At 35.6% G+C, this 26729-nt stretch overlaps 1 long non-coding RNA gene across 1 annotated transcript in view; it reads right to left on the reverse strand.

The window, feature by feature from the left end:
* Positions 1–14286: 14286 nt before the first annotated feature.
* The window catches only part of LOC108639407, a 38676-nt gene continuing 26233 nt past the window's right edge, over positions 14287–26729 (reverse strand). The window contains exon 3 of the long non-coding RNA XR_001920438.1: positions 14287–14619. This is a non-coding gene — a long non-coding RNA (uncharacterized LOC108639407). The remainder of the gene's footprint in view (positions 14620–26729) is intronic.

The raw sequence follows: 26729 nt of genomic DNA on the forward strand, positions 1-26729 counted from the left end.
AAATTCTTCCATGTAGAAATAAGTACAGAACAAAGCAACACGTAATTAAAGAATCTATATATACTGTAGGGAGTGATCTGATTTTATGCCATGGTAATGGCTATTTACTCTGCTACGCATTAGGGAAAAAATGAAAAGAAGTTGTCAGTGTTGATTTTTATCTCTTCAGCCTCATCTGGAAAAAAACAAAGTGCTATTATAGACCAAGTCCATTTCACCTAATTTTATGCAACTTCAGGCCTATATATTATGAGAATATTTTCCTAAATCTATATTCCCCACGTAGAGACTAGGATAATTCCAAAGTTCATTTCACAAATGAGATGGATTTGTCTAGTCACTAGCAAATATTTGGAAAAAACTTTGTTGCAACTCGTACTGTTCATTAGAAAAAAAGTTCTGTCACAAAGTGTGTTTAAATATATATTTAAACAAGAATTCTAAAAAGTAGCTATGGTTGTTTCAACTGCCTAGACAGCTACCTTGAGACTTGAAAGAGTTGGTTACTGTATTATTTTCTTCTGATAGATTTCTTTTACTATGATCAATGTACTTTACATCCCTGTTGAATTCTGACTTCTTGTAGGGGTCAGTTTCTTATTCCCTAATAGTTCTACTAGGGATGTGCAAACTTAATATATTTGTACCATTTACTGAGTTTGCCAAATCACAAGAAACATGCAAATGTTTTATAAACTCTCAGGGGGTTACAATGTAAAGAAATGAAAACAATATATGTGATACCTGTAGAGTCAGCTGGCAGCAAAAAGACAGGAGGGAAAGCATTAAAAAACCCCCTTGTTTGGTTTTTATGGTGACTCTTCTAGGAATAAATTGACTATGATGTGGGGTTTTTTTTACAGCTTGTAAAGTTATAGTCCTGATTGATGTTAAAGATATTTTTTTTCCAAAGATATAGATTAAAAATACTGCAATCAAAGAGAAAAATACTGTACCATGCATATTACACTTCTATTTCCATACTCTAAAGTAAGACTTCTTTAAATATGTCATTGATTTATAGATTTGATCATCATAACTGGTCTACTCTGGCCTCCAGTCGGGAGGCCTGGAGACACACCATCTATCGCGCAGCTGTCTCCTTTGAGAACGCACGCAGGATCACTCTCGAGGAGAAAAGACAACGCAGAAAGAACCGTGTCTTGCAGAATATACCACCTAAGGAGTCTTTCTGCTGTGCCTTTTGCAATTGGACATGTCTATCTCATATTGGCCTTATTAGCCACCAGTGTGCCTGTAACAAATGTGGATAGAGCCTTCCCAAATCTTCGTTAGCGAAGCCTAGCCATGAGATTGATAGATGTTAAGTCACAGATGTTAAGTCATTACTAATTTCCAAATATTACATATTTGCAACTATTTCGGAACAGACTACTCTTGCCTAAATTGCCTTCTTTTGTTCAAGGAATGTCAGATGGTAATTTGTCTGAAAATTAGTCAAAAATAAGGACATGAAGGAAAGTTATTGCCCTTTAAGTAGGGATTTTAAGTTATTATTATATCCACTAAATATCACCTTTCAAATGTACCACAACCCCACTTTTCGTTCTTTTGATGTTGTCAGTAGTAATTGACAAATTAATTATTTTGGTAAGCTTTAATGATCAATTTTAGAGTTTTTTTCTATGCCCTATTAAATACTGAGAACTTTGGATAGATCCAATTGATTCTTCCAAGAGAACACTCTGTCAACTCTCAGCTCTGAGACTTGCTTTAAAATCAAACCACAAGATGAGAACCAAGAACCTGGGCATGATTGAAGGCCACAGCTGCCTCAGATGGTTTTTCTGGAGGCCCTAGAGTTACATTAGGGCACCACTGTGCAATTAGATGGGTAATTTACCACTAGGCACTCATAAACAGAGACTGCCTGAGGCTCCTGTGTGGAAAAGGTATGAGTGGATTATGGCAAATGTTATGTTTATGACTTCTTCTTGGCTCTTTGTTCCTTAAGTACCAGGAAAACTGCATATAGAAAAGCTAAGGACCCATAAGGACATGAATGTTCAGTAAAAATTATGACCTCCACAGTATTTCTGGTAGGGTTAGAAATAAAAACTAGTTTGCTTTTAGATTTATGTCCAGGGTGGTAAAGTACTAGAGACAGGGTTACTGCAAGCATCCAGAGTTTCAAGGAATAAGTTTATATTATCAAATAAAATAGGTTCATTCCCCAGCATTAAGGACTACTGGCACATCACAACTCCAGAATATAGTGACTTTTTCTATTCTGCCTGCTGGGAACCATCAGTGGCCTAAACATTACCTGGAAGAGTGCTAGTTCACACAAGCCGATACAACGCCAGAGGCTAGAGCTCACTATTAAAGAGTGAAGAAATGTCCAGGGTTTAAATCTGTGTCCCAGTTCTATTTATTTTACTGATAATAACATAGTCATTAGGTTCACACCTGAAGAGTTTGTGAGTTTTGGTAAATCAGAGTTGACATGAACTGATAGATCTGATTTATTAAAAAAATAGCAAAAATTGTATTATACCTGAACACAGCTTACGGGAAATAAATCAGAAAAGAATGGATGAAAGCATATTTTTTACAAACTCTAAATATTTTCAATCTGTTTTATTTTCTTACTTCCTTGATAACAGCAGTTTCTTTTTGTTTCTTTTTTTTTTAGTTTCTTTTTTATTTCTTTTTGTTATCTCTTTTTATTTCTCCGTTTTGTTTTTTTTTTTTTAATGAATTAGAGATTTATTCCCCTAAATCAAGGCTTGTTAACTTTTTAATTAATAATTTCAAATGAAACAGTCATTCTTTCATGAAAATGAGTCACATTTTCTTTGCAATATTTTGTTAGTATTAGATGAAGTATACAAAGAAAATTCAGCTTAAGCATAAACCTTGAGTACTGTGTCCAGCTCTGGGGTCCCCAGCACAAAAAGGACAACAACCTGTTGGAGTGAGTCCAGAGGACAACCATCAAGATGATTAGAGGGTTTAAGCACCTCTCTTATGAGGAAAGGCTGAGAGAAATGAGTTTGTTCAACATGGAAAAGAGAAGGCTTCAAGGTGACCTAATTGTGGCCTTCCAGTACCCTAGTGGAGCCTACAGGAGAGATGGAGAGAGTACTTACAAGAGCATAAAGTGACAGGACAAGGGAGAATGGTTCTAATCTGAAAAATTATAGATTTAAATTAGGTATTCGGAAGAAATTCTTTACTGTGAGGGCAAAGGGGCACTGGAACAGGTTGCCCAAAGAAATTGTGGATGCCTCATACCTGGAAGGATTAAAAGCCAGGCTGAATGGGGCTCTGAGCAACCTGGTCTAGTGACAGGTGTCACTGCCCATAGCAGGAGGGTTGGAACTGGATGATCTTTAAGGTCCCTTCCAAGTGAAACCAATCTGTGATTTCATGATTCTATGATAAATATTATATACAGATTTTCTGGGACATTTACTTCCTTTTTTCAAAATTTTGATTGTACAGATTATCTTGCAAGGATGGACACATCTGCATGAGAACATGGCTATGATGAGATTAAAATTTGTCATAATATGCTGCCTTCTTTCTATTATGTGTAATAATGCAAAAAATAACATATTTTTCAATTTTCTATTTCTTCCTTGCCTTTCTCCTTTCCCTAAAGAAATGTTCTAATGTTTTAGAGAAAGAAGATATAAAAGAAAATGATCCCACTAAAATTCAAATTTTCATGGGAAGAAAATGGATGACAGAACTGTTCATACCCACATTATTTGAGATTTGATATTTATTATATTGAGATTTTGCAAATCTTTATTTTTAGGACTTTCTATAAAATTTGACCAAACATTGAAGTCTTTTTATCTTATACATTTTTTGCATGTCTGTCTTACGCTATTTTCAGATGTTTGGGTTTGTGCTTTGACAGACAGAAAAGGATAAATTTCAGAATGAGTCTAGAGAAAAAATGTATTGCTGGCTTTGTGTTAATCACACAGTCATTTGGCAGAAAGCTGTAGCTTGTCCATACCTTGGGGAAACAATTTTAATTTTGGCAGCATGCTTGCCCTGCTCTCTGGAATAGCCCTTTTTACTATCTCTTAGAAAGCTCTGTGGAACACAGCTAAGCTACAAAACTCAGAAAATTGTGGGTTGCATGTGTTCAGGAGGGACTCAGTCTGTATTACTAAACTACTATGCATAGCATGCAAGAGAAATAAAATCTAGGCTTTTCCAGGGAATAGAAGAAAGTTGCTAAAAATTACGAAAGCTATAGATGCAAGCAACAAACCGACCTATAGCTGTTAGCCAGATAAAGCATTCAGCTTCTCACATTGTTGGCTTAAGTCAATGAGCAATTCAGCCTATGCCTGCTAAGGCTGTTAGTTCCTCCTGCTTTAATCAGAGAGATGCCTGTAAGTCTGAGTTCAGTGCCCACCGTGTAAAGTTGACTATTTTTTTTATTTTCTTGATCTAATGCATGTGGATGAATTGTTTTTACTCAGGAAGCAAGAGGGGAGGTCTACAGTGGGCTCTTTATGTTTCAGATCCCAGCCTGGTCAGCATCCAGAATGAAGTAGATTTTTTTGTGTGTGTATTTACAGCTTCACAAAAGTAATGTATCTCAGCAGTCTCTTAAAAATTGTAAAGAACTTATGTTCTAGTGTTAGAGGGAAAAACTTGATAATTATGTTAATAAAAGTTCACCTAAATGAAGGCAAATTATATTCCTCCATTCAATATTTTAGGTATCTGAAGCTAGAACTAATCTAAATATTTCAGGATGATGACTCATTGCCTAAGAACCCTAAGGTTTGGCAAAATTGCATATCATGGGAAAAAAAAATCCTAATTAGTAATTCAAAAGATAAAGGATATATGTTCTCATACATATGCCATTGCTTCTCATAAACTGAAACTTTCCAACTTTTTCAATATAGAATATGACAGCAAGAGCTTATGATTCAGGGACAAACACTTGTACAGTCATTATTTATCATAGAAGATTATAATACCTGGCATTTTTTGTCACCTTTTGCATATGGATTACTAACTTATTTATGGTACTTGAAGGTGCAATGCATATTGGTCAGTGTGCTCTTGTATAGTAGAGCATTTGTGTAATGAAATAAGGAGTAAATTTAAAAAAAGAAAGAGACAAACAGAAAACATTATTTTCAAGGTTATAAAAATATTAAACATTAAATACTGATATGAAATTTATCTGAAGTGCCTTAATTTCCAAACCTCCGACTACTGAAATTGTAGAGAAAATCACATGAAAACAGATTTTCAGATGTTTTCTACTTTGCCAGTAGCAATTTTAAGCCAAAATCCTTTTTAAGCCAAAATGCCAGTAGCAATTTTAAGTCAAAATCCTTTTAAGACAAAGAACAACTTGTATCAAAATGTTTTGGCACTTCCAATTTGAGCTTCCTGAAAATGGTAGAAAATTAATCTAAGTGTCTAAGCATTTCAGGAAGATTTAAACAGAATGTGACGCTAGAAGTGACAAAGGTTAGAGAAGTCTCCTTTCTGACTCAACTAGTTCACTGATACCAAAAAGAAAGACACTTCTGTTGGATCCCAAAATATAATATCTGCAGAAAGGAGCTTAATGGGTTTGTGCCATAAACCTTGGAAAACAGGGGCTGAGAAGAATCCCATGAGGACTGGAAACTCTTCACAAGACCTGTTTAAGTTCAAATTTATGGGTTAGCCTGGCTCCTGCAGAAAAATAAGAAAGGACCTTGAGATGATTGTATCCGACCATGTCTAAACCCTTTAATCCTCTTCCTCCCCATATAATCTTGGTTGAGGGAAATATTAACCTATTGGGTAACTGTAGTAAAAACTTGTGTAATTCCCTAATTAACATAGCTCGTCCTCCTCACTAACATGTCCAACCTCCAAGGCCCTTAAATTGTGCTCACGTGTTCAATAAAGTATTCCAGTTTTCTACCTCATACCTGGGATCGCTTAGTTATTGACTCCCCACTCACTTCAGAGGATTAAATTGTGGCATTCAAAAATAGCATGAGACATGAATTGCATCTATATTTCTCAAAACCAAAACCAAAACAACAACAAACTGATCTTCTCTACTCTTCTTCTGAAAATATATCACCTTCTCAATTTTTCCTGGAATGTTTAACAAAGAAACTAATGATGGGAAAAAAAAGTTTACATTCTTTTAGAATTATTTTCAAATTTAAAAAAAGGAACTAAAGAACCCCCTGTTTTCATTAACTCTTGTTAAAGAAATTGAAACTTTGCCATGGAAAGTAAGAGGTATTTCAACTTCAGATGATGATAATAATGAAGAAGTATTCCTTGGCTGGTCAGGTCAGCTCAAGCATTTAAAATACAAGTTTTGAATTCACTTGGCTGATTTTTACTAAGCTTTGGGAACATTTTAGCAGTTCTATATCAAGTCTGGTTGAGAAATGATGGTTGGTGACATCTCTCAACACTGGAAGTGTGTCTGAGTTATCTATCCACAGGACTGAAGCATTTAAATGATGGCTCTTTGTGAATCCATTTTGTTTAGACAGAAATATTAGAGCAATATTAATACACATGAGGTTCTATGAAGGTAGTAGCTGTAACCTAGGAGGGGGGTAGCAAATCCTGTAGCTTCATCTAGATGTGCAGTTGTTCCTAGAATAAACATCTATTTCCTTGTCCAAAAGTAAGGTCTATCAAGAATAATTTTGTCTTCACTGGTAGCTATATTTCTATAACAACATCACTGGGGGGGAGGATAATGGACCACCACAGAAAGTCACACCCATAATCCAAGTAGCAATGTTGATATAAAGGGCGTGAATTCATGAGTCATACCAGGACTAGGCAGGTTTCTCAAGACAATGATGTAAGACTGATGCTAACAGAGCAATCCAGATGTTACTCTTTTCAGCACACCTTGACACTATAGTAAAGAAGACAGTATTTTAAACGGATGGATGATGTAGGGATTACGTGAAGTAAAACCAAGCTCATCTGAATATTTCAAGTATATAGTGAATAATAATATATCTATAAATATTTAGTTATTTCCTCAAAAACACGCGTAATGTTTTATTCAAAGCAAATTTTATATTGCCCCAGTACCATTTCACAGAATTTGTCTACAGAGATTTAATGCCTGTTTAAACAAAGTGTTAGATATTCCCAGAGCTGACATGACTATGCCAACTTCTATTTTTACAACATTCTATCAATAGTATTCAGACTGCTAAATCTACCCACTGTAGCTGTTCTTAAAGGTATTTTTCAAATTTTTTTTCCTAAAGTTGTTACCTTATGCAGCTGATACAAATGTGAATTTAGCAAACAGGAAATTTGCTAACTGTATTTCTCTGTAGACTTTCATCACAGCTGTGTGAACTATGTTGGAGCTCCTTTTACAACAGTCACGGTCTATCAATCTGCTGAAGGAAGGCAGCAAAATTATTTCATGCCTCTTTACAAATACCAAAATACTTAATCTAGCTATCTTTTCCCTAAACCTCTACATTTACTTCTGTGTTCCTGTTTTTTTTGTTTGTTTTTTTTTTCAGAAATGTGAGTGCTAACATCCTTTCTAGTGCAGCAGATATTCCTGTGCTTGTGGATGCTATCACTTACGGATGGGGTATGTGCTTAGAGCAGTGATATGTCATGCTATTTAGTTTTGCTGAATTCTTGATCCCACTTCTTCTTCTTCCAGAAACTAATTTAGCCTGTGCTATCTGTTCAAAATTTGCTGCACTTCCGCATCATATCAGCACACATAAAGGCAGCACAGACAGCAAACAGGCTACACCTGGGCTTGGGCACTTTACAGGTGAACATCTTTAAGGAAGCACATGTGTTTTCCAAAGTACTGGATTTGCCTAATGACTACACTTTTGTGCACCAATTAGCTTGCTGTAAACAGAGTTTATCTTTAGGATAAGGAACTTTGCAGGTGGGTAAAACTGGCATGAAACTTCTCTGGTAGACCATTCTTCAAGAGGTGAATGTAGCAGCAACTTGCAAAGGGAGAAAGATGATTTGTTCTGGAGAGCTGCTTGCAGGCAATGTGATATGTTTAGACAGAGTAGCCCAGTGACTCATAGGGATGATCCAGCCTCAGGAATGCCACAGTGCAGATTTAAGTGGGTAGTGTAGATGCTTTTAGACTGTGCAAAGGCTCTGTACTTGTAACACCGCCTCTTCCCTTCCCCCTTGAAAATTGGGGCTACAAGAAATAGCAAATACCACAGCTGAAAGTTCCTAAAGCTGCCTCATCCCATTGTTAAAATCATATCTGCTCAGAAGAGTACCTAAATATATACTGTAGGACTATTTTTGATTGTCGTAACTGCAAAAATGCTCTTTCTCTTGATATTCCCTCTATGTGAATGTACAATAGACAGGATAATATGCTGAGGAGGGGAAAGAGCATAACCTAGAGGTAACTTGGCAACAGTGGAGACAGATGGCTGATCTGAAAGCATCAGAGGTTTGCTCCCAAAGTACCTCCCAAAATAGAGTTGGTTGTAAATTAGAATTGCCCTTTACAAACAAGGTGTATTGCTCTAAAGTCTGGCCATCTGATTACGGGCGCAGATGGTCTGATACTGTGGAGATTTAGAGGTGTAAAGGGATACATGACAGGTAAGTGCCCCAGGCTCATGTCTCAGTGGCCTAAGGTTACGCAGGCTAGATTCAGTTTGTAATTCTTTTTGAACAAGTATTTTTTTTATAAGACTACTAACAAGGGTGCCAATCCTGTTGTTTTTTTGAGTGTGCAAGTTATGGACACTGCTTCAGTACATAATAGATCAAGAACGACAACTATTTTTATATGAACCACAGAGCAATCTAGGCTATTTTGAAAGATCATGTTCAGTGTAGGTCTAGAATATTTAAATATTTGAAATGTATTATGTATGTATAGGTGTAGGAATCTAGATATTTATAAACTTCTTACATATATATACATATGTTTACAGAAGTTTACAAACACATAGAGTTACATACACACATACACACAGATTTATAAATACATATATGCTCCCATATAAAATTATTAATGTATGTTTAGTTATGATGCAAAAAACCCAGATTTTACTCCATCAATACATTAAATGCATTTATGTATACTGTATATTTATGAAGCAATACAATTGTCCTTGCATTAAAGACTTGATTTTTAGTGCAAATAGTCACTGCTTTAGCACATTATCGGAAACTTTACGGGTCCTTCTGAGCTGCGGACATCTGGGTTAACAGAAACTGTGGCTCCTATAACCTAGCTTAACAGATGGAGGATAAAAAAGGAAAACCTGTTTCACTAAAATATTTAAGGTGTATAAACCACTCTTAAATAGCTCTCCATTAATTTATGAGACACATGCAAAATATATAGTGCATTTCAAAACATTTCTTATTCTATCCTAATCCCAAATTCAGGGTAAATGAGCTTAAATAAAATCACATTTAACCTTGTTTGCCCATATATATATATATGGGTTTTATATGCACATTATACACACAGTTTTTTATTGGACAGTGAGATAGTAACTATTTAAAGGTCCATTCCTGAACTTGGAGAAAATATAGGTACATTACAATGCAATATGTAGTACCTTGTCACAGTTGTTGTGGCCTTATGAACTCAGATGAGAGACTTCATTGTATTACTTGATTCCCTTCTAATCTCTTGCTTCTCATGTCTACTCAAAATTAAATAAAATAAAAACAAAAAAATTGAAGGTCAAGGATCATCTCCTATAAATTTCTGTATTTCATACTCAAAATACAGTATAGCAAAAAGAATACTTTACTACCGTGGAGAAAATGAAATGAGTTGTAATTTTATTTCTGGAAAATATTTCTTCATATCTGCAAAAGAGTTTCTGGTTTTCATCTCATGTTAAAACTTTACAGTTAGATTGATACTGTTGAGACTGGGCAAGAGGAGACATTAAAAGCCTGAGAAATATTACTGTTTACTTTTCCATATTTATTCTTATGATTTAGATTTATTTGAGGTAGTAGGAATTATTTTCAAAAAGGAAGCTAATAACCTCTGGACATTACTAATGTGTAACATTCCAAAAATATTTCCTAAAATATTCCTAAGATATTTCTTTGATAGTGGACTAATCATTTTTATTCTTTTCTTATTTAGCTCAATTACCTTTAAGAAAAAAAAATTAGTATCAAGCAGACAAGTACTTGGACAGAATACATTATTGATATTAATGTCTATGCAGCATGAGAAAAAGAACAAGGATACTGGGGGTCTCAAAAGGATAAAAAAATTTAGTAACCTCTTAGACACTGAGATAATGTCTTTGTATCTCTATATGTATTTTTGAAACCCTTTAGGATGAATTATTCTTTATAACAAGGACAAGGCAAGGTTTGCAGGTAGGGTTTGCATGCCCAAAAAGCTGTCTAATCTTTTTGGAAATTCCACGTGATTAATGGAAAATGGTACATCTCCTTACAGCTTTTACCCTACTGATATCCTTAGCTCATTGTAGTTAAAATAGAATGCCATCGTACAACAGGTGGTTATTTTACCCTAGTGATATATGCAGTTTAGGTATTTCAGTAAGTTTCAGTTTTTCCATGAACAGTCTGACAGTTGAATACAGCATCATATGGCTAAAAGTAATTTTGAGAGCAGGCAGCAAAGGTTTTCTTTCTTTTAGTTAAAACCACCAGAAATAAAGTTTATTTCAGCAGTGCCTTTTTTTAACTGAGATCCAATTCTACTCTTAGTGTCTTATGTAGAATTGCTGGTCAGCAAAGATGAATGTTCATTCATTCATGGCCAGTCTTTGTGAACAAAGATTTGGGAAAGGTCATTACCCTTCGAGCCTGCACAGTGGATTCTTTAGGTGAGACACAGTGTGTGCTGAACTGAGCCCACCCTTTAATCCTAAGGTTCATCTGCCGGGGCCGAGCGAACTTGGATGGTGGCAGGCCGTAGGTTTGTTTAGAGTGACCTTCTCTTAGATGGATGGCCTTACAGGGCTGACGAGCTCCATCTGCCCGGAGGGGTTCCCTGACCGGGAATCGAACCCAGGCCACGGCGGTGAGAGCGCCACATCCTAACCACTAGACCACCAGGGGTCCTCAAAAGATGAATGTACATTTTATTCAAAGAATTTAAGGGGACCTAAAGGATACTGTGATCCAGCACAATGACTTTCACAGCTGGAACCTGTATGGAAATGCTAAGACCACACTTTAATTCCCATTGCACACTAAATGCAATATCCCTGATCCTGCATTACTAAAAGCTATGGCAAAACTTTCACTGGCTGAACTGAGGATTGGACTAGTCCCTGAATCACCTGCACACTCAATAAGTGTAATTTTCTATACCTATGGGTAAATTAAAAAAAAAAACAACAACAAAATAACACAACAAAACCCAGACCCAAACTGTTTCAGCAGAATTCTCTGTACTAACAGAAAAAGGTTAAAACTGTTTAAACTTGAATCTGAGAGGATTAACTCCCAAAGTTACTTAGAATTCAGAGGATGACTTGTTTTCACACAAATACAGTTTAGTACTTAGTGAAAACATACCTCATTTGAACTTCAGCCTTGTGATTTTGTAACTAACAGAACTATTTTTCTATTTTTTTATACATATATATCACATGCAATACTTACATCTCCATTTTGTAGTCGAATGTGTAGAAGTCAATAATAGAATTTTAAATTTATTTAAGACTGGGCACTAAACCAGAGGTTCTTACAGTGGTTAGAGAGTTCCAGTTTATTAAAACACTGCAATTTGTTTTAGGTTTGTGAGAAAAGTACTTGGGAGGAGTGGAGGAGCAGCATCTTATTTCTTTAAATGCTATGAAAGTTTTAGACCTAACTCTCCATGCATAAGAAATACAACAACCAGAAAATATTTTGCTCTTGAACAGACAGATGGTACTTAATGTCGTCTGATATGTTGGTAATAGTTATATTCAGTCTCTTAATTTTATTCTTTTTATTAACCTTACATATATATTTCTGTTATCTATGCATTAGAAAATCTGTTGCTAACACATGTTCAGAAGGCAGATTCATTATCTGCACTAGCTTGCTTACATTGTTTTAGAGCTATTAGGCCTAAATTTGCCACAGCCTACAGGTGTATACTGAATCCCAAGCTACCCTTTCCAGACATAATTTTAAAACATTGCTTTAAAAGCCCTGGGAGGCCCCTGAGCCATTCTAGCTTGGTTTAATTCTTTTTTTCTGTATAGCACATTTTGTAAGAATGTGCCCCAGAGCAGTAAACAAAATCTATCAACAAAATCCATGGAAATTTGTCCTTCTATTCACCCTTAGACTTGTTTTGACACTTGTTTTATTTTATTATTATTTTTTAAATTACTTTACAAATGGTGAATACAGTTTTGCGTGTTCCCTTACAGTTGGCTGCAGTCATTCTTGGTAATCAGTTACTGGTGTAATAGCTCTTTAATTTTACAGCATATACAGAATTGAAACAATTTATTCATAAATGGGCTCTGGTTTTCATTTAATACTTGAATGCCTCTGAAAGGAGGAAGCTTATAATACTCAATAGAGTCAAGTAAAATTCAAGATTCCTCATTGTATTGGTGCTGTGTTGCAATCTGGACAAACAGAAGTCCTGCTGTCCTTGTCCTGAATATGATCAGCTGTTACCAGATGTCTGAAAAGCCACATGGTGCCTTTACGATGCAGACAAACATCTATGAAAGGGGAGAGGCCACAACGGCATCATCAGTCATCCATTTCAAGCAAATGAATATTCTGCTCATGGTTGCTTGATGTTGCAGTTATAATCACACTGTTGAAAACTTTCCTATGTTAAGCAAAGATTAAATACAGAAAGCTTGTCATTCTGTGAGTCATGTGTGAGTCTAAAGCACGATTACTTTCTGTATTGTTTATCTGTAAACTTGGGCTCTGTTTAGGGCATAGGGTTGAACTGTGATCGTTTCTAGAAGGCAGATTCTCACCATATTTTCTGATTTAATATGCATCCAGATGCTCAATCTTACAGTCTGCTAGGTCAGTAAAAAAAATTTGACTGTCATATGCAGCAGTATGTCATTTTGTATTTTTTGTAAGGATACCGTGAATGTTTTAGGCCAAACTACAAAAAATTCAACAAAAAGCAATCAGGTAAATATTACATGGCTCTCTGAATATCTATATTACTAAATGAAAGAGGGGGAAGGAGAAATCTTGAGCATAAAATCTGCAAGGCTATACTGATGCCAGGAAACTTAAAACGCATATATCATGGGTATATGCACACAACTGTTAAGCACACAGTGTTGTAGTGCTAGGAAAGCACATCCCATCATTAAGTTTATGCCAGCCTCAACTCTGCAACAGCGGTTGACCATGATTTGGTCATTCACATGTGCTAAGGACTCTTTGCAATAGGCAGTGCATTATGGCAAGCCTGTTTGGGAGGGTGGGAGAGTTAGGTTGGTGTCTATAACTCATGCCATGCTACTCAGGCTTAGGGACAAAAAACAATCCATGGCATACAATCATGCAGTACATGAAGTGCTGTTGTTCACTCTTCTCAATTGTTATTTTGATCCATATCTCAGGCTTGGTTTGCTCCAGCTAAATCTCTCCAAGAAAAATCTATTCGGTCAATACGAGTTTATAACATCTATTTTCCAGATGATTTCAGGCCCAGGGATTAATCCCTGGCCTGCCTTTATATATTAACTTAAACAGAGCTAAAATGTAATGATGGTAAGCCTTTTCTGAAGTCTACTTCAGGCTTTGTATTATAGGTAGAACTGGAAAAATTTGGAGATACAACATCATCTGTCTTCTGATACATTTGCAAGGTTTTGCCAGAATTCCTTCTGTTAATGGAATGCTCAATACGCACTTCTTTTGTTGCTTACTTGTGACAAGAGGATTAAAAAGGTAGACAAGAATAACACAAACCCATGCCTGCTGTCCTTTCATAGCAGTGAGCTTCGATAGATTTATCCCACATCCACTAAGCCATTTACCCTGAGACAATTCAGGGGAAATTCAATAAAGAAATTGCTCCTGAGTTGTCCAACATCCACCATACCAGATTCAGTAGTCTTAACACAGTACTGTTTTCTGTTTGTTGCTTAAGGCATCAAAAAATACACTGAAAAAACACCACAAAATTTCCCATTAAATGACATACATTAGGAGAAAAAAACCCAAACTACAATATAGATTTTTTATGTGAAAGCTTTTTATATACATCAGAAATAAGAAAACCATTACTTTGAGCCATATTCTAACCTCATACTATGGCATCATTACTTAACTTAATCTATATAAACTTAAAAAATATTACCATGCTTAGATTCAAATGAGCTATACAGACTGGATTCACAACCTGCCAGATAAATACATCTGAGGAAGCCAACCAATCAATAAACCAAACCAACCAAACAAAGAAAGCTAGAAGGCATCTGCAGTAGCCATTTCAAGGTCTCCCTTGTTCTTCTGGTGGTAGACTCAGCCTGGGATAGCAGCAGTCTCACTTGTTTTTCCACTTTCCAGATTCAGAAAACAGGTCAGGTGCTTTAAGTTCCATAGTCTGGATATATGTTTCTCTTGTAAGGATGGTTTCAGGTCCATTCATAAATGACAAATTCATTCCTATATTTTAAAAGGAAAGAAATTAAAATTTGAATTTTATTTGTACTAGGTTAAATTTCATGCATCTAATATTAATGCAACATATGAGATAATACTTCCTTCTCTGCAAGTACTGTAATCCTGTAACCTATGATACAATATATCCAGAACTGGTAAAGGCCACAGGCTTTGCCATAAGCTTGCAAGGTCTTAGGACTGCAGTTTGTAAGGATTCCTTTTTCTGAACTTTTCTTGACCTGCCTGCAACTTTGTTTTATTTGGTTTTGCTGTAAGAACAATTATTCTTCTGATCAGGTGGCTGTGGCTAATTTTTTTGTTTATCATTATATGGTACAATCAAAGTTTTATAGATATAGTAGTGACAAATAGTTTTTTTCTATGCAGAATGAGATGTTTATGGATCTAAGATAACGATGTAAAAAATGCAGACCTGGTCTGATAGCAGAATCTTTGAGAAGTGGGGATGCAGCACAGAAAAACACAAGAGTGGGATGATAAAGGCTGGAATACAGAAAGGCAATGCAGACCTCATACTGTAAATAGCTCACCATGTGCAGTTACAGAACTGCATGTCTGGGGTGGGACAAAATTGATTTTAGGGGTAACAAAGAAGAAAGAATGAGTATCTAACATACCTAAAAGCTATCACAGATATTATATTCAGATATTAGATGCAGTTGTAGACCAATAAAGAAAGAGAAAGTTATAAAATCATTTTGGCAAACATATTAAAATTATTCTGAGTTAATCCTGGAGAGAGGAAGAAGAAAACCTCAACATTAACATTAACAATATTTTTCCTGGTGAAAGATTCCTGCTGCTGAAAATTCACCCTACACAAGCACTAGAATGAAATCGATCCTAAGACTCAGAGGAGCAGGGGAAGGGATAACACCAGAAAAAAGCATGAAAGCTGTGTCTATAACTGTTTTAACTGTATCATTGCTATCACAGACTTTTTTTCTGTAGAGAAGCATTATTTCCTCTTCTGTAATAATTTGACCTGAACTAGTAATATTTCCTGTATTAGACTGTTAAAATAACCACTAGACTAACAATAAAGAATTTTTTTTATACAGATGTCATGTTTTCCTCTTTCCCCTTAAACAAGATTTTTAACATAGGTATATTAAGTAAAGTCTGAACTGAAAGGAAAAAGAGTGGTGGTAAAAGCCTTCTAGATTGCTATTGCTCAAATGTTTTTTGCTTCCTCTTTCAAAACTGACTAGAGAGAGAAAAGCAATACAGACCATCTTAGTTCCCCAGTTGCAAAAACACTTAGTGACCTCTGAGAAGCCCTGGGGTATCCAAGATATCTGTAAGTTGACAAATACGACATAAAACCTATGCACGATCCATATTCCCTTCTAGTCTGTCAGTAGGAGGCTACTTGGGATAATCTAGGGAATCTCAAATGGCATTAGAGATCTCTGAAAGCTGCTACTAGATCTGACTCAAAGGACACCACTGGAAATTTAAACTTTCTGAGTTCTGAGGGGTTTTCCATATAAAATTTGATACCATCTTATTTTATCTCCAGATCAAATATTAAATTGAAAAAGACTGTATTCTGATGCCACTTCAGACTGAACAAAAACCTGTTGAGGAATACAGAGGTATAGGACAAGCATTTTACTAGGGTGTAATGCTTCTAGCTTCAGTACATGTTAATGACAGGGTTTACTTTCCAATACATGTGACTTATTTTTTGCATGTTTATCTGCCTTCAAGTAAATCATAAAATGTGTTTTGTCATCCTGTATCTTTACGTTTTCTTACGTTGTTTTTGTCTTTTCAGTTGACAGACTAAATGATTTCTTTTCAAATTTTTCCAAAGACAATACTATTTTTGCTAAAACTATTTTTGAAAGTTTTATATTCAAAAACACTTAGCACCTCAAAGAGAAGAAAAAATGGTCTTTATGTGATTTTAACCTGTCACAACTACAAAAATGTAAAAGTACTTCTTAAAATTTAAGGCCATGTTTAAATTTCGGGCTATAGGTCTATCACTTATGAGTCTTACTCCTTTATATTATGAGTGACTTAAAAATGTCCCTTCAGCTATAAATTACTGTATTCAAGATTCTAGCATTTTAGCCTGTATTAGTGAATGGTATACATATCCACTGTCCCTTTTCAAACACTTCCCAGTTACATTTATGTACATTTAAAAATTTAAGAGTATATAAAGATTTACATGTCATGGGAGAAATCACCAAATTGATGATATGAACAGCAATGGTGTTTTTCTTAATTGTTCCTTGCTGTATTGCATCCTATCTCTGCAGTTTGCAGTCCATATCAGTGTTTGAGATGGTATTTTGGAGTAGCTAGATCATTGATCTGTTTTAGTATGGCAGTGTGGCACAGCAACTTGTTATCCAATGACATGTCTAGACTATCTTCCCTACATATTTTCACATCTTGTCTTCATAGTAAACCACTCAAACAAAGAAAAACTAAACCTAGATTGCTTTCTAACCTATTCTAATTTTATTGCTTACTATATATATTGTTGTCTCCTCTAATGTTACATGTGTTTTCACCACAGCACTGATCAGTTTTGATCTTTTTAAGTTTTTTTGTTCTTGCTGCTTATATTTTAAAATTCATTGCTTTTATAAGTAGCTGAGTATCATTAACCTACTAGTTTTAAAGCTTAAAACTTTTTCTGTGTTATTGGAAATTTAAAATTTATTTTTCCTAAAATTTTTTCAAACCAGCTACCTTATTTTCTCATAAGACTCCTGGTAATTTTTCTATGCTCTCTTCAGCCTTCATTATAGAACTAAACTGTGATGAAACTCATTCCTTATTGGATTGAAGAAGGATTTTTCCCATAAGTTAGCCAGCTTGATAAGAGCTTTAATACATTTTCCAAGTGTGTTGTTAGAATAAATGCTTACACTTTTTGATATGATTCTGATCAAATAATCTTTCTGAAGGATTAAAAGCCAAAAGTCTGTAGAGAGAGAAAAAGTCTGGCAGATGAATCCTCTGACTTGCAAATGTGAAATCTATCTTTTAGTTCTACTTTAATAACTCCCTTCTGACTTTTTCAAAGCTCTATATTTCATTAAAGAAACAGTTCACACAGGTGTGGCTGAATAAACTTTAACAGTCTAAACTAGCAGGAACAGTATAGATGCAAATACACAGAAATTGCACTGAAAGAAATTCTAAGAATCTCAATTAAAATTTGAGAACTTTTTTATGAGTAGTTTATATCTCAACTCCTTGCTTGATGGAACTTGATTTCTTTCAGCAAGACATGTGAATAACTGTAGTATACACCCTTCCCAAACTTAAGTCATTCATACTGAAGATGAGACAAATTTCATCTCAGTAAAACTGACTGTGTTTTATCTATTGTTCCATATTAAAATCTTAATTCAGGTTTTCAAATTAATGCATACTTTCAGCAATGGAACCTATAGGCCCATTGTGTTGATTTTACTTCTCAGTCATCTTGGATATGCTAAACCAGAAAACAAGTCACTTAAATGTCATATGATGAGTATTATCTTGTTGGGCCTTTTTTTTTTGCTTCCTATAGTCTTGATTAACAAGTTGATCGGGTCTGAATGCTAATAGGAATGTATTTTTAAGCATCAGATCTGAATGCTAATAATAACATAGCTCTACAAAATGCTTAGCAATATTTACTCATTCATACTTTAAACATAATTTCTTCAGACATGCATTCTAAGAAAGTAAATAGTAGGTATTGTTAAAGGATTTAGAGGGACCAGATTTGCATGCACTGATTTAATTATTTGTTTATTTTAAATATTTTCTGGAAAACATTCACGTAAAATTGATGTTCATGTTCCAATAGTAATTAAAAAAAATGGTCCTGGGCAGAATTAGTTCACCAGATTGGAATCAATGTTACAGTGATTTAGACCTGAGGTAAGCCACTGTAAATTACCTATACCACACTATAAAAAAAAAAACAAACACCACCACCCACAGTTAAATATTTTCCTGTCAGATTTTTGTGATATACATAAAGATAATTCCATGAGTCCTGAAACTGAAAATCCTTGTGAGAATTGGAAACAACTTTGAGTCAGGCAGTTGAATGGTAAACACCAAGTGTGATGGTTTGACCCCGACCAGCAACTAAGCACTCACTGGCTGCTTGTTCACTTTCCTGACAGTGGTGTGGGGAAGAGAATTGGAGGGGCAAAAGCAAGAAAAGCTCATGGGTCATGATAAAGTTATTTTAGCAAGTGAAGGGAAAAACTGCCCACAATCGAAACAGGTGGTGCAAGGCCAATGACTCTCCACCTCTCACCAGCAGGCCTATGGCCAGGCAGTGTCAAAGCAATGGCTACCTTGGAAAGGATCCCTCTTAGTTTTACTGCTGAGAGTGATGTTTTATACTATAGAATATCTCCTTGGTCAGTTTGGGTCAGCTATTCCAGCTGTGTCCTTTCCCAACCTCTTGCCTGAAGGGGGGCATAATGACAAACAGAAAACCTTGACAACACTGTGCAAGTGTTGGTCAGCATCAGCTAAAACTTCAGTGTGTTGTCAACACTGTTTTGGCCACCAGTCTAAAACATAGCACCATACATGCTGCTATGGATAAAACAAACTCCATTTCATCAAGACACAGTACGTCAGGTTTAAAAAAAAAAAAAAAAAGAAAAGGAAAAATGAAAAAGAGGAAAAACAAAAAGAAAAATGGAAAAAGAAAAATGGAAAATGAAAAAGAAAAATAAGAAAATTCAAAACTCTTCAGGTTGGTGTGATAAACTCAAAATGCTTAGGCTTTGCAAAGCCTGAGAAGTTAAAGTAGATTTACATTACAATTAAATGAATGCACACTTTAAAAATTGAAAGATAAGACAAGGATAAAGCATCCTGTCCAGTCGATGCAAATACATTAGTTGCTTGTTTCTTCCTCTCTCCCCCACAGAGTTATCTCTCTATGCAAACACACAACACGCAGATTTACATGGATCTCAGTCACAGCAGCATCTTCTTTTATTACTGATGAAAACTATAATGTGGGAGAGAATAGACAGACTTTGTCATTCACATTTTACATTAGGAAACTCAGATCCTGAGAATCTACAGCACAGATTCACAGATGTTCCTTCACGAGTAAAGATTTAAGTATGTAACCAGTCTGGACAGAAATGACTGCAAAAGATCCCAGGGGAAGCCTGTAACACAGCCAGGGACAACATTCTCTGTTCCTGAGCTACAGACTGAGCTGCAAGATCATACCTGTCTTGTTTTCATACTGTTATAGGGAGAAGATAAAGTTGTTCTCCGTGTCTTTTCCTGGAACCATCTCTTTTTCTGATCAAGATGAATAGCCCAATGGTCTCTTCTGTACAGGTAAGACACCCTCAAGCTATAATAATGCCTCAATTTTTTTCTTGGGATTTTTTTTCCCCCTGAACTTTACAAGGCAAGATGATACCTTCTAATGTGTTAAATGAGTTGTTCACAGTGAAAGACGGAAGGTGCTGCTCACCCAAGAGAAACTAAGAATTGCATGGTACCCTGTGGGATTTGGATCAGACAGTAGTAGCCTGAGCATTATTTCAGTTTGAAAATATTCTTCAGTGGTGTTGCTAAATCCATTTGCTATGTCAGGAGGTGAGGGGCAGGTCAGCAGATCAGACACAGAACATCTTCAGGCAATTTATTAAAAAGGAATTTATTAAAAACCAGTGAAGGGAAGACCACGTTTCGTTTTATTAAACACAAATAGAGGACCTTTACAAGAGGGGAGGAATAGGTTAGCTCCCAAGAGCAGTTTCATGGTCGTATTTGTAAGTATTGTAAGAAAGAGTTTTGATTTTTGAGTGAAAATAAACCTTTCTGAAACTTCAGAAAAGTTTGGGGATTTTCCTGCTTTCTCAGTTTTTCACTATTTCACCCGTATATAGCTTTGGTAGCATTCTATGCCTCATGAGATACTAGAGTTTTTTCTTGTCTTTTAAGAAAGACCTTCTGCTCTGGAAATATGGAGGTCAGGCACGCTGCAGCAGCTGCCACTTTCTCTCTAGTGCATCCCATGCTGCTGAGCTGATGAGACACAAGCTCCAGTGGCCATACTTGCTTACTCAGCTGATTCGATCCAATAGATATTCAGGCTTACATCAGACTTAAAGGTTTGATCCCTCTGATTTCCATTTTTCTTCCCTTTCCTTAGTCTACATGTTAACAGAACTCCAAAGCCATCCAAGAACATGCTTGCTAACCAGGGATTTCAGTAAATATTCCAGTACCACTTCCAAACAAATTAATGCCGTGCAGCTAGCTAATATTTTGTATGTCCATGATATGGAACAATTACAATTTTTATGTAATTGTATACAAACATACAAAAAACATTTGTATGTTTGAGGATCTGAAGTCAAACATTTTTGACTTAGAAATCTAAAAGAATAATTTTTAAAGAATTCTTTCATGGCTTACCATGTAAACATTCGTAATTCGCTTGACTGACAATCATTGGACTCAGTGGCATTTATTGCATATTCAAATGAACAAAATGTCATCACACTTTGTACACTAGAAGTAGAGGTTAGGTGTCACAGCACTGACATACTAATTCTATTACTAGATAAAATACAAGTTTCTGTCAGGTTGAAAGAAGAATGTTGCAAACTACAAAATTCAAATATTTGTGTCATCTGAGGTGAGCAAACCAAAGCCTTTGTCTAGATGTTGGTGGTGTGGTATTGCAGTACTGCCTGTTACATAGGACCTGACTGCTGCTGATATCCATCATCCAGCTGTACTGAAACACCTGCAGAGCCCAACCTAGGGTGCATCTCTTGCCACTAGACAGTAAAGTGATCTGACATGATTGCATAAGAGTTAATATTGATGATTTTATTTTTGATTTTGCTTCATTATATAGCATTTTCTTGAATTTGCGTTAGTGTGTGACTTTGAGTCGGAGTTGGTAGTAATACATGTAGGGAAGAGTAATAAAAGATGGGGAGTTTTGTTTGTTTCCTTGAGGTTTTGTAGTTTGGTTTTGTTTGTCCAGGTAGTGGATCCCAAGGATCTCAGACAACAGTTGAAAGATCATGAATGGAAATTTAACCACTTTCAGGAAAATGGAGGGAAGTAAAAAAAAAAGGAAAGAAAGTACAAAATTGTGAAAGGAAGTTGAAAACACTTAATCTTACAGTTATGAGGATGTGGTAAAAATAATGCTTCTAGGAATAAATATCAGATTTCAACAGAAAAAAGGTTGCAATCTTCCCCCAGACAATCCACTATAAGAAAATAAAAATTTATTGCATATTAAAGTCATATTTGTAACCAAAGTCTAGCCCTGTAAAAATGACCATATGGATTTACTTACATTCAAAATCCAGTTTTACTATTATGTGGATCAAACAAAAAATTGTGCAGCTTGTTAATTTTATAAAGAACATAATGTCTACTCAATTTTGACTAAAAAAACCTTGTGAGTTTCCACAAATAATCACAACTCAAATAGAACTAAAAGTCAATACGACCCAGATTTTAAATAGAATGTCACAGTCGCTGGTTAGCTTAAAAAAAAAAAAACCAAAAAACTAAGACATATTTCAACACAGCATAAATATTGCATACGGTAATGTAGTCTGGATTACAAAGTATTTGAAAGATTTCAGATTTCAAATAGTGCACAAACCTGTACAGGATATCTTTCATTCTGCAATAAACTCAGGCATAATATATGTATGCTGACATGTAGCATTGATTTTTTCTTATGTACAGCTGTATTAATTTTTAAAGTTGATGCAGAAAAATGTGCACCTTTCAGAAATATAAGTAAGCAAATGAATAAGATCCTCAACAGAAACCTCCATTAGGAAACTTTTTAAATGGATATAGATATGTAAAGAAAAAAAAATTCTTGCAGTTTTTTAAAATAGTTTTTTAAAGGATATCACCCTCTCTTATACTTTCATATTTACAGATTTTACATGCACAATCTTGATTTAAAATTTAGCACTTGTTCAAGTTCATTTCTACAAGTGATATTTTATAAATTCAATAGCTGGAAGCAATCAGCTTTTGACGTCATTTTTTTTAAAGAAACAATAAATAAATAAAATAAATAAACAAACAAATTCAACCCTGTAGCAAGCTCATTACATGCAAGTTTAAAACCAGTGTCTACTGTGTATTTTCAATGCATCAAAAGCAACACAACATACATAATGCAAATTATTTAGAGCTATTCATCAGAACATAGGAAATGCAGTAAGGGAATATGCTCATATGTAAACTTACAATGCATAGCAGTCTTCATCTATCTCTCTGGCTCGCCCAACCTGACACCAGACTTTCATCAAGTTCCACAAAACAGCTCAAGTTTTACATCTTGGAAATTTTATTGTCACCGTATATATTGCTGCAGAAATGTATGAAATGTCACTTTTACAGTGCGATTCCTAATTGACATTCCCTTTAAAACAGCTACATAAAACATAGGTGAACACAGACTTTCCTCCCAACTGATATCCACTCACTTTAGATCCATTTATTTATTCTGTTAAAGGAATATTTACTCCAGGTCCTTCAAATTTTGTTTAGAAAAGAGAAGGGGTGCCTCATATAATTCATGAAGGAAGCCCACACATTGATAATTGATTGTCTACCTGAGGGAGTGGGTGTTTATTTGGTTAGTTTGGAGGGTTTCGGTTGTTCTGTTGGGTTGTTGTTTTCTCAGACTAATAATCCTATTAAAGAACTTTAGGCAGAGATTAATGACAGTTTGAAAACATCCACCTCATTAAGGTTTCATCAGTTGCTTTTGGAATTAGAAAATGAAATAATGAAAATGTCACCTGTGATTCCACTGACTCTCTTGTTAAGGGGAAAACAACTTCATTTACTAACCAATGTAAATAAATCTACTCGTAATCAGACCAGTGTCCTATTAAGATACAAAAATAAGGCCAGATATCGACAATCTAAGTGAACAGATTTGGTGTTATATACTATCTGTGTCGTGTCTGAACAGCAGTTGATTAAGTTAATGACTAGTAGAGTAAGCTTAGAACTACTTCAGATATTTTATGGCATATTGATTTGCTGAAAACACTTGGAGAGAATGCGCAAAATGTCCTGTAGACTTTCTCATATACGAGTGAATTGTCAAACTTAACATGAAAATGGAGTAGCAGTTACGAAGCTGTTTATTTCAGCTGCTATGAGGCTGAATGTATAACAGAAGTGTGACAGCTATATCTCCTCAGCCAGACTGTGAATTTGAGAACTGAAATTCAGTTTTGAAGAAGTGATTCACTGTTACTCATAACAAAAGGTTAAGTTTTGTGACAGTATTTGACAAAGAGTGGGATTAGGTGAAGATGGTAAAAAGGAAGTTTCCCTGTAAATGTACACTATATAAAATAATCTGCAAAACAGAACAAAATTGTCACTCTTTTAAGAAGATGGCTTAAACATGGTAGCCACAGAACACCTTTTCTACAATTAAACTTTGTGCTGATGGCAGTATTTGACTAGTTGACTATCTGAACTCTTTTTCCTGGAGACTGTACCCGATTGCTGATCTTGCGAATGAAACTAGAATTAGTATATTTTTACTGTAAGAGATGTCACAAGGTAAAGTATGAAGATGTAAGTTGTCAATGAGTCAGTAGCAGAGTGACATTGCCTACAAGCTATTTTGAAATTGCAAAACCAAAATGGTTTTTAAGTAGTTAAATTGTAATAATAATAATAAATAATAATAATACAGAAATAATAACAGTCATAATGATCAGGTTCTGAACATCTACAGCATGAAAAATAAAGTGAAAATCAGCTGCTTGTCCAAAAATTATGCCAATAGAGATCTTAAAATTATAAATGAGGAGAGAAAATAAGTCACATCAGAGGGGATTTATTTCCTTGGTTTTTTGCAGCCATGTTTATCTTGCATTATTTAGTTGCCCTAATGTTAACCAATTAATTCTATCAAAGAAAACTTTCAGATGCAGTTTTTAGGCTGTGATAACAAAACATGTACATAATCACTCAGTTTACCAGGAAGAAGTAGAAATATTGATTGATCACCCTTCAACACTTACTGATGTCCTGGTGAAAATGTGAAACTTGAAAGCAGAGAAAACTCACTTACTAGGATGGCCTAATGTATTAGCCATTGTCAATGTAAAATCTGAGTCAATTGAAAAAACATGAAGTGCCCATACTTTAAAAGCATCTTATGTATAAAATAGTCTTTATAAAGAAGCAATCTGATTTAAAGGTAGATTTCAATTCTGGACCTAAGTGTTGGACATGCCATAGAATCATGGAATCATTTAGTTTGGAAAAGACCCTTAAGATCATAAAGTCTATTTATTAACCCAACACTGTCAAGTTCACCACTAAACCAAGTCCCTGAGTACCATATTTCCAGGTCTTTTAAATACCTCTAAGAATTGGTGACTCAAGCACTTCCCTGGGCAGCCTGTTGTTGAGGAACATATCTGGTTCAGGTAGCTCAGCTTGCAAGGTGCAGATTGAGCTGCAGATTGAAATGTAGATTGAGCTCTTGATGGGAGCCATGGGCTGCCAACCTGTGGGATAACAAAGGGCACAGCAGGAACTGGGAATCGATAACTGTTTGGATACAACAGAGATGAAGATCAGTGATGCCAGTGGGGTGGAGGGACATGGAGAGGAGGGGAGAAGCTGAAGAGTTGGGAGGAAGAGCAAGACTTGTGCACAGATAGACTATGAGGGTGTAAAAGCCCAGGGGTTCCTTGGTTAGGGATCCTCCTTGGAGGTACCAGCTTGGGCTGTTTCTGTGTTACTGTGACATGAATAAATGGCTTAATGGAACAAGATATCTGAGACTCTGTCATGGGAAACCTGGAGTTTAACTGGTAAGGAAACCTGGTCTGACTGTGTGAGTGGGGTGTATGGGGAGTCAAGTTGGGCACTGTCAGCTCACTGGAGCCGGCCCCTGTGAGAGGACTTCAGCCCCAGCAGTGACAGTCTCTGGCCTTGAGAGTGTGACTGACAGAGAATCTCATGAATGGTCAGACTGGGTAGTTTTTTTAACACTTCTAATGTTTCACAACCCTTTTGGTGAAGACTGGCCTTTGCCTGGAAAGGTATTGCCTCTCAAAAGCACACTTTTAGGCTTATTTTTCTTACTTTTTGGTTGTTTGCTTCATGCCAGTGGATAGAATGGCTCAGTTACCATCTCAGCTCATCTATTCTCAGCATCACATGTGGACACAACTGACATCACCTCCTCACCCACACCATTCACTGATAACCTCCTCCAGCGATGCAGAAGAGCAGTTATTGTCTATCTCAACCTCTGCAACCAGGCACATGGATTATTTAGGACAAGGTGTCATCAGGACATTGTTTATTTTTATGCCTCATTACTCCTTTTCTATGAGAATGTGATACATTCCTTACCTCTGGCAGAACACCTGTGTAATTGAAGTAAAATATCCTAAAGCTTTCCTACCTATAACTTTCAGTTAACTATGCTTTAGATAAAGGTCCACGCATGTATTCTTGAGAGACTGTCAACACTGATATATTGGCCAGAATGTTCATTGCTGAGTGGACAAGACATGCTCTTTATTCCAGGAGCTGTGTACAGTTACTTAGGTCCTACCAGCCCAGAAAACAACAGATCAGAAAAGGGGAAAACCACATCCCCATTAACAGACTGGTCATACGGGTGAATGAATATATAGATGATGTAATTATTGTTATTATAATCACCTATTAAAATTTTTAACTACACACGGAGAACTATTTTTTTCGCTCTAAATCTCATTCTTAGATAACTAATCTAAATGAATTTCCTCAGTAACTCTATCTTCGTCATCATCATTGATCTGAGGTGATCTTCCCCTCCAAAAAAACCCCTAAAGAGTACTAATTTGAATGGCATCCCAGATACTGGTGAAGACGATATTATATAATAGTGATATAATTAAGATATTATTTCCAGTGAGTAGTCTTTTACATCTTTTCATTGTGTACTGTACTACCCAGTTTTGATCAGGTAAAAGCTGGTTCAGTAGAGAAAAAGCCACTAAGGTAGTTTTAATGCAAGAATTTTTTTTTCTTTTTTCTTCCCCCCCCCGTAAACG

Source organism: Manacus vitellinus, unplaced genomic scaffold, assembly GCF_001715985.3.
Source record: "Manacus vitellinus isolate BGI_N305 unplaced genomic scaffold, ASM171598v3 scaffold_2_pilon, whole genome shotgun sequence".
Taxonomy (NCBI): Eukaryota; Metazoa; Chordata; class Aves; order Passeriformes; family Pipridae; genus Manacus; species Manacus vitellinus.